The 16557-nt window shown below is 39.3% G+C and overlaps 1 long non-coding RNA gene across 12 annotated transcripts in view; it reads left to right on the top strand.

The window, feature by feature from the left end:
• The window catches only part of LOC103884628, a 228334-nt gene that overhangs the window by 181790 nt on the left and 29987 nt on the right, over positions 1 to 16557 (top strand). For 11 of the 12 annotated variants that reach the window (XR_002522200.2, XR_002522202.2, XR_647287.4 and 8 more), the window contains one exon: positions 1605 to 2243. The exons of the other annotated variant lie outside the window; for it this stretch is intronic. This is a non-coding gene — a long non-coding RNA (uncharacterized LOC103884628). Of the gene's footprint in view, positions 1 to 1604; positions 2244 to 16557 lie in introns of those variants that run through there. 12 annotated transcript variants of the gene reach the window in all.

Below are 16557 nucleotides of genomic sequence, written 5' to 3'. Positions count from 1 at the left end.
CGATTGAAGGTGGCAAGATGAGAAAGACAGGATGGAAACTTCCCAAGGAAATTGTGGACCACAGAGGACCACAAAGGACCCCAGGAAAGAGACTCTTGAGTCAAGAGAAATAAAAAGCTAGGCAGAAAATTTTTTTGTTAAAGTTTATGCGATTGGTATATCAGAGTAAAACAAAGGATTACCACAGAGCATTTTACCAAGTATCTCACCATGCCCTTGATTAGGTGGATTCAAAACTGGCTAAGTGAACTTTATCCAAAGGTGCTGCCTACTGGGCTACAGACCATCGTGGAGGGCAAGTATGGCTCTGCACTCTTCAGCCTTGTTTTATAAAGCAAATGCTGTAGGGCTGGCACGTTGGCTCATACCTGTAATCCCAGTGCTTTGGAAAGCCAAGGTGGGCTTGAGCCCATGAATTTGAGGTCAGCATGGACAACATGGGGAGACCCCCATCTCTACAAAAAAAAATTAAAAAAATTAGTCAGACGTGGGGGTGTACACGTGTAGTCCCAGCTACTTGGGAGGCTGAAGTGGGAGGATCTCTGAGTCCAGGAGTTCGAAGCTGTAACGAGCTGTGATTGTGCCACTGCACTCCAGCCTGGGTGATAGAGTGAGACTCTGTCTATCTCAGAATAAACAAATAAATGCAAATGCTCTGACAAGGCTCTGACATTATATGTTACTAAAGAATGATGTTCTCTGATTTGTCCTGTGTGTGTCCATTTCCTCATTGTTTATAGTTGTTAGTATGGGATTTCTGGATAAGCCTAGAGGGCCCATGAGTCCTCTGAGATTATTATACTAGGCGTATCTGCTTACTTTTCTGTCTGTCTCACTAGAACAGGAGCAACTTGTGGAAGTGAAGCAAGTCAGAACTGACAAAAGAAAAGCAGTGTACATATTGATCCATGGTTGAGCTATAATTGATTCATGCAGTACTTATTGAGTATCTCAAACATGCTTGCAGTTGAGTACTAGGCACACAGGAAGAGGGATATGAAAGAATTAACAAACAGCAAAATGAGCATTATTGTTGTAATGTGCTGTGATAGAGGAAACACGCCCGAAAGGCACCTGCTCTAGCCTGAAGAATGAGAGTTTTCTTTCTGAAGAGGAAACATCAGTTGCTTGTGGACACATGAGAGTTGGGTGTCCTGTATGAGGCAAGGAGAAGGGGTTCCAAGACAGAGATGAGAAATAGCATAGTGTATGTGCTAAAATGCAAGTTGTTTGGGATGGGGATGGTGAAGGGCACCTGTGAGGGCCGAGGTAGACAGGTCCAGGTGGAACAGGCTTTAATACCATATTAAGAATTTATATTTTTATCCCCAATTTAGATTTTAATGGCCCCAAAACCACTGGGGCCATTAAAAGATTGAAAGTAGGGGTGGCATGATGGAATTTCTATTTTTGAAAAATTATGAAGGCAACAGTGTGAAAGATGCAATAGGAAGGGGCAAGAGCATGGACTGGGGAATGTTGTAGAAGGCCACTACAGAAACTGGGGTGAAAGACTGTGTTGGTGTGCTGTCACTTACGGCTTCCATGGGTGCTGTTACTCTGTGTAGCTGCTGCTGCTATGATCACTGTTTCTATTACCACAGGGATGGTCAAGGGGGAGCAGGATCATCTTAGACCATGAGGGAGGATGAGCTGGAAGAATGAAGAGAGAAGTGTCTTGATGAGGAGGTGGAGGTGTATGAAGTGACGAAGAGTCTGTGAGGAGAATGAGGAAGGGCAACCAGAGAAATCAAGAAAAATTAGGAGACAGATCTCCTAGAAGCCAAGAAGATGGTGGTAAACTAATAAGTGATGGGAGCAGTGAAGGAAAAAAAAAAAAAAAAACTCGGAGTATGTTTATATTGGTGGCAAAAAGAGTTTGCTTTCAAGTGCCTTGTTAGCACACCTGTGATCTGACTGAGTTACATCAATGGGAGGCAGAGGATGAAAGGATGCCGGCCTCTGAGACCGACTTCAGTTCTTTGAGTGTTTGAGAAACACTTCAAGTCTTAGTGGCTTTGGTCATGTTGAGGATGATGCCCTGAGGGCTTTCACCGCAGAGACAAGCCGACTTGTTCAAATCCATTCTCAAATAGTAAAACACAGGCAAAGGTAAAACATGCAGAACTACTGCACCATGATCAAAACATGTACTCTGTCACATCTAATGGCTTCAGGCACCCCTTGAACTTTTGAGTTAGCAAAAACGGGCAAATAAAGACGAAACTTGTCTTTCAGTTCTCCTTATGTGTTTTTTAATTGTTTCCTCCTCGGTTCCTCTGCAACAGCCCTGCGGTCTCTGCATGTTCAGTGGCATGTGGGGTGACCCACACCTGTCTCAGCATCTTCAGGGGAGTTGAGAACAGCTGCCCCCAGCCTTCTGTACTTGTCAGGCATACAGTGGGGGAGACATAGCCCTGGCACGCCAATCTCTTCCCTGATTTAAAGTGTCAAAGCATTTTGGAATTCCGGTCTTGGTGTTAAAAACTCTCCATGAACTTTGATAGGCTTCAGTGGTAGTCACTACCTTAGGATGCTGATGAGGAACAACTGCTAGCCTGCCTATGGTGATGACCTTCGAAAAGCCCATGAACAGAACTATTACGAATCATGAGTAAGAAGATTAGGGAAAAGCTGGGCGCGGTGGCTCACGCCTGTAATCCCAGCACTTTGGGAAGCCGAGGCGGGCGGATCACGAGGTCAGGAGATCGAGACCATCTTGGCTAACACGATGAAACCCCGTCTCTACTAAAAATACAAAAAATTAGCCGGGCGTGGTGGCAGGTGCCTGTAGTTCCAGCTACTCGGAAGGCTGAGGCAGGAGAATGGCGTGAACCCCGGGAGGCGGAGCTTGCAGTGAGCGGAGAACGAGCCACTGCACTCCAGCCTGGGCGACAGAGTGAGACTCTGTCTCAAAAAAAAAAAAAAAAAAAAAAAGAAGAAGAACAAGATTAGGGAAAAACTAATCTCTGCTATTTGCTTATTCTCTGTCAGAGACACAAGAATTTGTATGCATGTTTTCAACCTCTCTCTGATCTTCTTGCAGCTATTTAAAGTATTTTACAAAGGAGACGTTCCAAGAAGGAGCTGTGACTAAAAGGTATCCATAAAATTCAGATGTCTTTTGGTACAGCCATTACAGAAAACAGTATGGAGGTTTCTGAAGAAATTAAAAATAGAACTACCATATGATCCAGCAATTCCTCTTCTGGGTATATACCCAAAGGAGATGAAATCACTACCTCGTAAATATATCTGTACTCTCATGTTCATTGCAGCATTATTCACAGTAGCTAAGATGTGGAAACAACCCAAACACCCAAAGATGGACGAAAGGATAAAGGAATTACAATGTATATACATATATATAAACACACACACCACAGATGCACCACAATATAAATGTATACATACCATAACAGAAGCATATATATATACACACACACACACCATAATACAAACTTTAGTGTATATGTGTGTAAATAAATAATATTGCATTGTGTGTATATATATGTGTGTGTACATACAATGGAATATTATTTGTTGTTGGAATATTATTCAGTCTTTAAAAAGAGGTCCTGCCATTTGCCACAATATGGTTGAAGCTTGAGGACATTACGCTAAGTAAAATAAGCTAGACACAGAAAGAAAAATATTGTATGCTCTATTTTATATGTGAAACAACAAAAAAAGAGAAGCTCAAGCTGAAATATACAGAGATAGAGAATGAAACAGCAATTACTATGGGTGAGGGGTGGGGAGAATGGAGAGATACAGATCAAAGGATACAAAATAGCAGATACATAGGATGAACAAGTCTAGAGATCATGTGATACAGGAGGACTATAGTTAATAAAATTGTATTAGGGATTTTTGTTAAATAAGTAGATTTTAGCTGCTCTTGTCACACACATGCAGAGTAACTACATGAGATGATAGATATGTATTGGTTTCACTATAGTAACAATTTTACTATCTATATGTGTCCCATAATATATCCTAAGCCCCAAATATACATAATGAAATTTATTAGAAAAGAAACAACAACACATTCAGAGTTTTTTGTTTGTTTGTTTTTTTGCTGTAAAGTTCAGGGGGCTCTCCTGGCATTGACAAATACCTAAATAACAAATGTTTTCTCCTCACTTCCTGTCATTGCTGTAAAGGAAACAGTCCCAGCATGAGAGGAACCTTTCTTAGTGTTCTCTGAAGGGTCATTTGTCAGTTGAGAGTAAGGCACATGCTTGAAGAAGTTTCAAGTAATTCTTGTTTGCACTACTTATCTTTAGTCAATCTGGGGATTAACCGAAGATTAGAGATAGGCCTGCCCTGGCTGAGCCCCCAGCTGATGTCTGCCAGCCACGTACATGAACCACTTTAGAGAGGCGTCCTCAGGCCCAGGAGAGTCACCCCAGTTGATGGTCAATGCTACAGGAGCAGAGATGACAGGTCCCTGCTGAGCCCTGCTTAAATTGCAGATTTCTGAATAAAATAAATGGTGGTTATTTTTAGATAAAAATTTTAATCGACAAATAATATTTAGGGAGCACAACTGTGATGTTTTGGTAATGTATACATTATAGATTAAATCAAGCTAATTAACATATCTATCATCTCATGTATTTATTTTTTTGGTGGTATGAACATTTAAAATCTATTCTCTTAGCAATTTTCAAGAATACAATACATTATTATTAACTATAGTGGTCATGCTGCACAATAGACTTCCAGAACTTATTCCTTCTGTATAACTGATACTTGGTACCCTTTGACTGGCAGCTCCATTTCCCCTCTCTCCACCCCCTGCCTCTGGTAACCACCATTCTGCTCTTCTACTTCAATGAGTTTGATTTTTTTAGATTCCACATATACATGACATCAAGCAGCATTTGTCTTTCTGTGCCTGGCTTATTTCGTCTAGCATAATGTCCTCTGGTTTCATCCATGTTGTTGCAAATGACAGGATTTCCTTCTTTTTAAAGGCTGAATAGTATTCCATTGTGTCCCTGTACCACATTTTCTTTATCCATTCATCTATTGATGGACATTTAGGTTGATTCCATAATTTGGTTAGTGTGAATAGTGCTGTGATGAACATGAGAGTGCAGGTATCTCTTTGACATATTGATTTCAATCCCTTTGGATATAAACCCAGAAGTTGGATTGCTGGATCATATGGCAGTTCTACTTTTAGTTTTTTGAGGAATCTCTACATGTGTATAATTGTTATATTTTTAAGCCATAGATTTTTGGGGGTGTGTTATGCAGCAATAGACAATCGGGACACTTGATTTCCAGGATAGCATGCTCCTGGTTTTGTTCCTGTTTCAGTGGCACTCTTTCTTGGCCTCCTTTAATAGTTCCTCCTCATCCCTCTGTCTTCGTTTTTCTCCTGTCATTATGCAAAATTTTAGCCATACACATATTAGACGGCAAAGTATAATGAAACTCCTTGTGCCCATTTCCCAGCTTCAGTATTTATCTACTTAGAGCCAACCTTATTCATCTATTCTCCTACCTACTTCCCTCCATCCACTCCATATTACTTTTAAACAAATTCCTCAGACTCTCTTTTCTGTGTTATATTCCCTTGGTGGTCTCACCTGGACTCATAACTAAATATCATTCACATGCTAAAGACTCCTGAGTTTATTAATATTACCTGGGCTGTAGCATTGTAGCTCAAAGCATGCATTCTGGCACTTATATTCCTGCATTCAAATCATGGCTCTTCCACAAACTATTCTCGTGACCTCAGGTAAGTTCCTTAACCTCTATGTGGTTCAGTTTCCCAACCTGTGAAATAAGAGATGATAATATTTCCTGCTACCTCTTGGGGTTGTGGTGAGGATTAAATAAGTTACATATGTAGAATGCTTAGCACAGTGCCTGCACGTATGCAATTACTGCATTTTTTATCATATCTTCAGGCCAGACCTGCCTGAACTGCAGGTGTATATATCCAGCTGCTTACTTGGCATTCTCACTTAGATGCACATCTCAAGCTTATTATTCTAAAACCAAACTCCTGACCCCCCTGCAAACTCCACATAGCTCTTCTCTCAGTCTCTCATTTCAGCTAATGGCAGTGTGTTCCATCTTTCCTTTCCTTAGCCCCAAATGCCATGATGTTATCTTTGACTTCTCTCTTGCTCTCATATCGTACATCAAATCCTGTTGGATCTGCTTTCAAAATATATTATAACAGAGTCATTCACCATTGTTACCCTTGTAGAAACCTCCATCACCTCTTGCCTGCAATATAACTTCCTAACTGGGCCACCTACTTCTACCCTTCCTTCTCCCTCTCCATCCCCTCCTCCAATAATCTATTCCCGAACTCCTGACCTCAAGTGATCTTCCACCTTGGCCTCCCAAAGTGCTGGAATTACAGGAATGAGCCACCACACCTGGCCAATAATCTACTCTCAGTACAACAGAGTGGTCTTTTTAAACACTTAAGTCAGATTATGTCACTCCTCTGTTCAAAAACTTGTTGTCTCATGATACAAAGTGAACACCAAAGTCCTTGCAGTCCTCTCTGATCCCATTGCTGTCTACAGTGGCTCATTTTGTTCCAAAGTCACTGGCCTCCTTTCTGTTTCTGGAACATGATGGTAGGGCTCCTACCACATATCTTCAATTCAGCCATACCTCTTAAAATTCTCTATGCTCAGATCTTCATGGCCAACTCCCTTCTTCTTCTTGGCTTAAGTGTTATCTTCTCATTTAATGAACTTTCTGATCAATAAATCTGAGTCCTGGCCAGCCATCCCCCTCCCCGCATCAACACTCTCAATCCCTCTTACTCTGCTCTACTTTTTCCTTTTTCCATGATGTTTATCATCTTCTAATATATTTTCATAATGTACTCATTTACTTTGTATATCATTTATTCTTTGTCTCCCTCTACTAAAACGTAAGCTTCATGAGGGCATCTTTATCTGTTTTGTTTATTGCTGAGTCTCAAACACCTAGAACAGTGCCTGGCACAAAGTAGACAATAGATAGACAGATGGATAAACCTGTTTTAGAAAGATCACTCAAAAAACAATATACAGGATAGTTAGAAGGGGATAGAGAATGGAAGTTTTTAAGATCTGTGCAATAATCCTTGCAAGAAATAATTATGAGAGCTTGAGCTAGAAAAGAAGCAAGAAGAGAGATGAGTGGGAATTTTGTTGGTAGAACCAATAGAAATGGATGACATTCTGATTATGGGGTGGGGGAAAGAGAGAGAGAGAAGTCAGTGTGACTTTCCGGTTTCTGGCTTGGGGGTGTCATACGGAACAAATTTTAGGAAAAGTCACATGTGAAAGTATCATGTTGGAAGAGTGTGGAAGAAAATATAGGCCTGGAATTAGAAATGGATCTTTACAATTAAGCACTTAATTGCATACTTTAAAAAATTATATTTCAATGAATGTATGTGAATAGTCTTTTCTATTTAGATTGCCACCTCATTTTTTGTTTCTTCTACTCACAATGCTGAGCTAATAGCAGGACTTTGAAAAAGAGTTGTGATTGACTGATAGGCTAAAACATATATTTTTAAAAACTTAGTTAACTACTTCCTCCCCCATATTTGCTAGAATTACAGATTTGACACACTGTTAGATGATTTACAAATTCATTTCCCCCTTCTTCCAGAGTAATAGAATTTTGTTTGGACACATGATTACTCAGCTAAAAACTATATTTTCCAGGTATGCTTTTAATTGGATAAGGCCATGTCACCGAGGTCAGGCCAAGCAATGACAGTGGAAGCAGTATGCGCCATTTCCACACCTTAGCCTAAAAAACAGGACTGTGCTCCCATTTGATCTGGTCTGAAGTGAAACAGAGCCCTTTTGAGACCCAGCTTTGACATGAAGATTAAGTAAAATGCCTTGGGGCATAGTAGATAAATGAGATAGAAGGAACCTGAATCCTTGAATGACCTGGTGGAGCAGAGCTGCCTTGCCAAGATAGGCTTGCCTGACTATTATTTAGGAGCGGAAGAAATATGTACCCTATTTAAACCTCTGTATTTTGGGAGTTCTTTGTTTTAAAAACAACCTTCATTCTGACTCACAATAGGATAAATGCCATCGATGTCTTTGTTTCTTAGTGTCCTCTGTTATTCAAAGGAAAGACGAATACATTGAATTGAGTTTTTAAACATTAATAAAATACTTCTAATTCTGCTCTTTGTGTTGCTGCATAGTTCTTTTCTAAATGTAACATGGAATTACAGAGCCATAAAATGGAAGCAGAGTTAAACTCAGACATGTGGGCACTCAAGGTAGGTAAATATTCTGGTATTCATGACAGATTAGTCATTTGACACACCAACAAACTGATAATCTTAACTTTCTCCCCATAGTACTCAGTATTTTTCTTATAGTTTTAACTCATTCCTCTCTTTAATCTTTAAAAACATTCTTATTTTATAGATTGTTCCACATTATTTTACTATCTCAACTCTTTGGGCCTGCTAATTCTCCCAATTTTTAAGTCTGTTGACTCATTCTCTCTCAATGTAGATTATTTCTGCATGTGCTTTGTGAGCTCATCTTCAGCAGGGTTGTTTTCTATAAAGTCTGTGTGCCCTAGAGAATGGTTTGGATTTGCTTCTGCTATATGCCAGTCTGGAACCAGTTTTTGTATTAATTTCTAGCATCTTTTGGCATAAATTTGGACTCCCAACCTGGGCAAAGCACGGGCCTGGGTTTTTGATTTTTCACCCAAAATCTCTAGGAAGAGACACACTCCTTGCTTATGTGTCACATCCCTGGTCTGATGCACAGATGTTTTAGTCCCTTTCATTGTGGGTATGTAACTTTGACATATCGGCTTTATTTAGGAGTTTCAGTTCTGGCTCTCTATTTCACATAAGCCCAAGGCCATGTCTCTTGACACTCATCATACTAAAAACCTACCACTTAACAGATGAGGCCCCGTAGTTATTCCAGTCTCCTCCCTGGGCCACTGTTACCACTTCAGTTTTATGTTTCCTTTGCATTTCTGATACCTGGGATAGCCTGTCTTTCAATTTTAACCATTTTGAAAACATTGCTGGTTATATTATGTCGGTCATTTTTAGTCTATAACATGAAGGGCATTGTGCATTTTGCTTAGTTAGCTACTTTGGGGGCATGAGATAAGTTTAAGTCTTTTTCAATATTTATTTAGCATAAAGATCTCAATAAAGCTGGAAAAAAATGTGAAAACCTCAAAAAAAAAAAAAAAAAAAAAAAAACCAGACTGAGGTCCTTTTTTGTCGTTTTGTGCACTGCTTTATCCCCAGTACCTCAAATAGAACATATATTAATAGTAGTCACTCAAAACATATGTGTTGACTGACTGAATGAATGAATGTATGAACAAATGCTGGGTGACAGTGCTCAGCCTGTCCTGTGTAGTCCAGCTCTGGATCCAAATATACAGACCTCACCCTCCCAAAGAAGAGCCCTGTTGTCATCCCGACCTTACCTCATTAGAACACAGTTGCGGGCTCATCAGCCATAACATTATCACACCCTTTGGCAGTCTCTTTCTCTTATCCCAAGAAGATTATTAAAGCATCCCTTTCCACCACATCCACTCCCTGAGAGGAGGCCTGATAAATATAATTTTCTACACTCTCAGGTTATATTTCCAGTTGAATTTGAGCTTCCAATCATGCTATAGTACTCAGAAAAGGCTGGAGTCCTGGGCCACTGCCCAGGTGGTCTGTTGCCTGTCCACCTCTGAATGGTGGAGGCCATCGTCTTTCCATGCCTTTGTCCATGCACAGTTCTAGGAAAAGAGGATTAACTTGTAGTCAGCAGGTTTAGTGCTTTCTGTATGACTATAAGGGATAAATCAAAAATCTCCCAACCAGGTGATTAGGAGCTTTCTGCAATGAGAAAGGGATCAGACTGATCCTTAAGACTTTATGCAACCCCAGAGTATTGCAGCCACCTGCATGCCGAAGGTGTCAGTGTTCTCACTGCTGCCTCTAGGAGGGTCTTCAGCCTCCAGTGATCCAAAGTACCAGGTAAAATATTTAAGCCAGCAGAAAGAACATGTTTTATTGTGTTTTATATGTCATAAAGCATTCTCTGTCATGAGATATCATTCTGTATTGGTGAGACAGGTTTGAATTTCTGTCTTGGCTCTGCCACTGACTAGCTTTATTCCTTGGGCTAACCTGGTGAAATCTCAGTTTCCTCACTGTAAAGTGAGGATAATTATCCTTATTTTATGAGGATAGTTATGAAAATTAAGTAACATAATGGTTGCAAAACACTTAGCACAGCACTAAGACACAAAATAGACAATAAATGTTAGTTACCTTTATTCCTGTCCCCTTTCCTATCCAGGCAAAGGCTCAGTATAAGGACAAATATTGTTTAGAACTTCTTTTTAAACCTATGAGCATTACCTTTCAAGAACCACAGATTTGTTCCTGAAAGTTACCTGTGTAGTGAGGGTTTTATAAATCAAATTTTATTTTCAATGTACAGAGAAGCTTTGACAGAGTCCCTTTTCCTAAGAAGTCATTGTGGGTTTGGCATCCTGTTCAGCCTGGCTGCGGCCAGGGGAGCTGAACTGTAATGACAAGCAGATGTACTATTGTTCTGTGAAAATAGTGTCTGGCTCCAGATGGGGTTTAGGAAAACGTAGTGATGATTTCTGTTGAGGAGGATGGGAATTCCGACCTACTGAGCTAGCTGGGGAAGAAGGAGTGTAAGACATGTGGGTAAATGCAGGCTAAGAGAAAGGACCTCTAGATCAACTGAAAGCCTACTGGAAGAACATTAAAAGCAGACAAGAAAACAAGGAAGCAAGCAAACAAAACTGGACAAGAGAAAGAAGAGACCATTAGGAAACATCCAGGATAATTGCTGTCATCATTAAAGCTCCCATTTGTTAATCTGTTACATATGAGGCCCAACACTGGATGGTTTACCAACATTTAACCTAACCTCCCACTTTGCAATGAGTTGGATATTGTCACCCCCATTATTAATGGAAAAATGGGAGCTCTAGAATATTGAAGTCACTTGGCTATTAAGTGGTGGAGCCAGGATTGGGATTCAGAATCCAACACTCATATTCTTTCCATGAGGTGTAGACTCCATTGAAAAGAAGGTGTGTACCTAACACCATGAGAAAGTCTTGGCCCTGGTAATGCTGGTGAGGCCACTGACTCAGAAAAGAATACCTCTTACCTAAGGCTGAGAACAGAAGACCTGAGGTTGTGGAAAACTGACAATGGTGCCCTTCCTCACACAGAGTGCAAAGATTGGTGGCTTACCTGCTTCAGACTCTTGGACGTGCTCTTAAATGCAGATCCTGGCAGTCAGGAAAGACTGAGAAAAGTTCACTCTTTGCCAAAGTAATAAATCCTTTTCTTTGATCCCTCAAAAGCTGACAGAAGAAAACTCCTCAAAGCACGTAGGGGTAGGAACCCCACTTGAGAGTCGTGGGTTCTCCATTTCATCACAGGGATTTGCTGTGAAGGAATCCTGTGGTAAACTCCATAAGAAAATGTAAATAACATCCCCTCTCCAATTTATCCTTTCTGTAAATCTGGCTTTTCATATATTAGGTTTCTTTACAGTAAATTGAAACCTTAAGAATAGATTTCAAAATATTTAGGAAATGGCCTATTTATTTTGAATGATATTCAACACCATTAAACTAGAGTGTTGGGAGAATATTTGGACATTCCATAATGATTTGACTTGTAACTGAATATAACAGAACTAAAAACAAAAACCACATGATCATCTCAATAGATGCAGAAAGGCTTTTGATACAATTCATTTTCCCTTCATGTTAAAAACCCTTAACAAACAAGACATCACAGAAATATACCTCAAAATAATGAGAGCCATCTATGACAAATCCACAGCCAACATCACACTGAATGGGCAAAAGCTGGAAGTATTCCCCTTGAGAACCAGAACAAGGTAAGAATGTGTCCTATTCAACATAGTACTGGAAGTCCTAGCCAGAGCAATCAGGTAAGAGAAAGAAAAGGCATCTAAATAGGAAGAGAGGAAATTAAACTCCGTCTGTAAAGATGACATGATTTGATACCTAGAAAACCCCATAGTCTCTGCCCAAAGGCTCCTAGACCTATAAACAACTTTAGCAAAGTTTCAGGATACAAAATCAGTGCACAAAAATCAGTTGCATCTCTATACACCAACAATGTCCAAGGTGAGAGCCAAGTCAAGAATACAATCTCATTCACCGTTGCCACAAAAAAATAAAATGCCTAGGAATACAGCTAACCAGAGAGGTAAAAGTTCTCTACGAGAATTCCAAAACACTGGTGAAGGAAATCGAGAGAAGACAAACAAATGGAAAAACATTTCATGCTCATGGATAGGAAGAATCAATATTGTTAAATGGCCACACTGCCCAAAGCAATTTACAGATTCAGTGCTATTTCTATCAAACTACCAGTGATATTTTTTATAGAATTAAAAAAAAACTATTCTAAAATTCATGTGGAACCAAAAGGAGCCTGAACACCAAAGCAATTCTAAGCAAAACAAACGGACAAAAACAAAAAACCCAAACAACAACAAAAACCAGAGGTACACTACCCAACTTCAGACTGTACTACAAGGCTACAGTACCCAAAGCAGCATGGTACTGGTACATAGACACATAGACCAACAGGTTAAAGAATCTAGAAATAAAACCGTACACCTAACTAACTGATCTTCAACAAGGTCAATGAAAACAACCAATAGGGAAAGGACTTTCTATTCAATATATGATGCTGGGATAACTGGCTAGCCATATACAGAACATTAAAACTGGATCCCTCCCTTTTACCATATGCAAAAATTAAACCAAGATGGATTAAAGACTTAAATGTAAAACCTAAAACTATAAAAACCCTAGAAGAAAACCTAGGAAATACCATTCTGGACATAGACCCTGGCAAAGATTTCATGACAAAGACTCCAAAAGCTGTTGCAACAACAACAACAAAAAATAGATAAATGGGGCCTAATTAAACTAAAGAGCTTCTGCACATCAAAAGAAATTATCAACTGAGTAAACAGACAACCTACAGAATGGGAGAAAATATTTGCAAATTATGCACCCAACAAAGGTCTACTATCCAGAATCTATAGGGAACTTAAAGAAATTAACAAGCAAAAAACAAACAACCCCAATAAAAAAAAAATGGGCAAAGGACATGAATAGACACTTCTCAAAGGAAGACATACACGTGGCCAATAAGCCTATGAAAAAATGCTCAACATCACTAATCATTAGAGAAATGCCAATCAAAACCACAGTGAGACACCATTTCACACCAGCCAGAATGGCTATTATTAAAAAGCAAAGAAATAACAGATGCTAGTGAGGTAGTAGAGGAAAGGGAGTGCTTATACCCTGCTGTTGGGAATGTAAATTAGTTCAGCTACTGTGGAAAGCAGTTTGGAGATGTCTCAAAGAACTTACAACAGAACTACCATTTGACCCAGCAATCCCATTACTGGGTATATACCCAAAGGAATATAAATTGTTTTACCATAAAGACACATGCACATCGCAACACTATTCACAATAACAAAGACATGGAATCGATCTAAATGCCCATCAATGGTAGACTGGATAAAGAAAATGCGTTACATATACTTTAAGGAATACTGTGCAGCCATAAAAAAGAATGAAATCCTGTTCTTTGTAGCAACATGGGTGGAGTTGGAAGCCATTATCATAAATGAATTAATGCAGGAATAGAAAAATAAATACTAAATGTTCTAACTTATAAGTGGGAGCTAAATGATGCATATACATGGACACAAGAAGGAAACAATAAACACTGGAGCCTGTTTGAGGGTGGAGTGCAGGAGTGGGTGAGGACTGAAAAACTACCTATTGGGTACTATGCTCATTACCTGGGTGATGAAATAATCTGTACACCAAACCCCCATGACACACAATTTACCCATGTAACAAACCTGCACATGTACCCCCTGAACCTAAAATAAAAGTTGGAAAGAAAAACAAAAATTCCAAAAAAACCAAAATGAACCTCTGAGACAATATTATAAAAATTACATTTTTAATACATTTTTAACCTCTGAGACAATATTATAAAAAAACATTCAAACCATACAAATTTTCAAAGTGTAGCTAAAATATTAAACCTTTTAGATATGTTGTCAACTAGATATAATTACCCCATTTTATAGCCAGTGTTATGGACATCCAAGGGCAATGTCAATGTTGCTAATAAACAGTGCATCAAATAAGTGCATGGGAAAAAATAAAAAGTTGATACATTAAAAAAAAATTTTTGGTACATCACTTCTATTTTGAAAACTTGAAATAAATTGCCATTGTGAATTTGGCAGCTTTTACCCTGACATGCCTAGAAAGAATGTGCTATACATTTAATCATGAAGAATGCCACCCAGTGATAACAGTGGTACTGGGGTTATGATTATGTTTTAATTTGTTTTGTGCTAAAAGGCATGACCATTTACAAAGCTGTCCTATGAAATAGCCTATGTACTAGTCACCTTATGTTATCAGCATGCTCCTGGAGGGATAGAAAATGGATTTTTTTCACCAGTTTGCACTGTGCAATCTCTTCCTCATGTGTGTGAACTTTGTGGGATGTCAAGTACCCCATTAAAAATGAATGAAGTATTTGAGGGGCTCCCACAAACCCTCTAGTGATCTTCTTTCAACAAACAGCATTTTATTGTATAAATTAGAAAAACAAAGCAGAGTCTGGCATAAAGAGGATGGAAAACTGGCATTACACCAAGAAAGAACCTGAACTTCAGTCTTTGACCTCAGGAGACATCCAAGTATTACAACGGAATTATTTTGTTTATTTACATGGAAACCCTGATGGACCAGGAAATTCTTTACAATGTAGAGTCTGGTGCTAAGTCTTACTTTCAGGTGAACCCAAATGAAGATTATTGTACTCACTGTTGAATCTCATCACCTGTTTGTTTAATAGCAGTGAGACTCCTCTTGGTCAGTCACAATATGGGAAAACTCCTCAGCAGCTGCTGTTATCCCTAATATTACTGATATCACTACTACTTGCTCTTGCTATGTTTGTTTCTTTTCAGCAGAGCTTTCACAGTACTCTAAAAAGTAGAGGCTCTTAACATTAAAAGTTTCCTCAGAAAACAGAATACCCTTTTCAATAGCCCTTTCCTAGTTGCCTATGCTGGTGGCAGCCTCAACCTGAACCTGAGTGAATTTGTTTTTCTGACGTGAGCTTTGCTGAGACTGTTAAGGGTTAGACCGTCTATGTGTGTTTCTTTTATGTGAGATAAAACAGCACAATTTAGTAAATATCTTCTGATTCTTAGACAGGATCCCAAGGGTGGAGCTCCTCCAGGGCTCATTGATTTTCATGGCTTTTTGGCTGTTTGAAAAAGAGCCTCCTTTGACATCATGTGGGTTTTTGCTATTTCTATTTAAGGGTATATCTTACATATCATATATATTATTGTTGCTGTTTTAGTTTTAGACAGCAAGTGATATGAGCAAACAACAAAGGTTTCATGCTGTGAAATTATGCATTTATTAAAACTATCAATTGGCACTTAGCTTTGAATTATTTATATTTTTTGTATAAACTGTCGACAATCATAACCAGAACCATAGGTTCATACAGGAAGGTGATTTACTCACCTGCCTTTCTTGCCCTTAGGAGGAGTTGCAGACAGAGTATTATTATTATTATTATTATTATTTTTGAGACAAAGTCTTGCTCTGTTGCCCAGGCTGGAGTGCAGTGGCACAATCTCTACTCACTGCAACCTCTACCTCCTGGGACCATGCCTGGCTAATTTTTGTATTTTCAGTTGAGATGGGGTTTCACCATATTGGCCAGCCTGGTCTCAAACTCCTGACCTCAGGTAATCCACCTGACTTGGCCTCCCAAAGTGCTGGGATTACAGGTATGAGCCACCATGCCTAGCGCAGAGCATTATCTTTATCATGACTTCTTCCTTTATATGTATTGGCTATTTGCAGGTGCATCACAACTACAGGAGGCACAAAGGGAAGCAGTATACTTCCTTCTGCATGCCTTGTGTTTAAAGCATGCCTAGATTCTGATAAAGTCTTGCCTGACAGAAAAGACAGAATGCCAGGGGTCTATCCCAAGATACTGAGTCATTCCCTGTAGCCTTAAATGCCAAAGAGGTAGGATCAAAACACCAGACCTAAAACTTCACAGTATAAGTTATTACACTTAATCTCCACCAGACTCAACTTGTATCTCAGCTTCTCACTAATCCTCTATTTCTTATTCACTCATTGGTACCTTCAGCTTATTCTCTGTTTTCTCCTTTGTTTGTCAGGTTTTGGCATGATATCTCAGACACATTTTTTCTCCTCTGCTTCATTGAGCCAACCCCAGGTGATTTGCCTTCCCAGACCACTGGCTTTTCCTGAAAAGAGAAGACACAATTGACTTCTGGTCTTCCTTGCTCTTCATACTACATAGATTGTTATTCCAAAGCTTGGTCCAGGCTGAGTTCTTGGACAGTGCTAGAAATGAGTGGCCCTTGACCAGAA

This window comes from Papio anubis, chromosome 3, assembly GCF_008728515.1.
Source record: "Papio anubis isolate 15944 chromosome 3, Panubis1.0, whole genome shotgun sequence".
Taxonomy (NCBI): Eukaryota; Metazoa; Chordata; class Mammalia; order Primates; family Cercopithecidae; genus Papio; species Papio anubis.
This window is presented reverse-complemented; position numbering and strand designations above follow the sequence as displayed.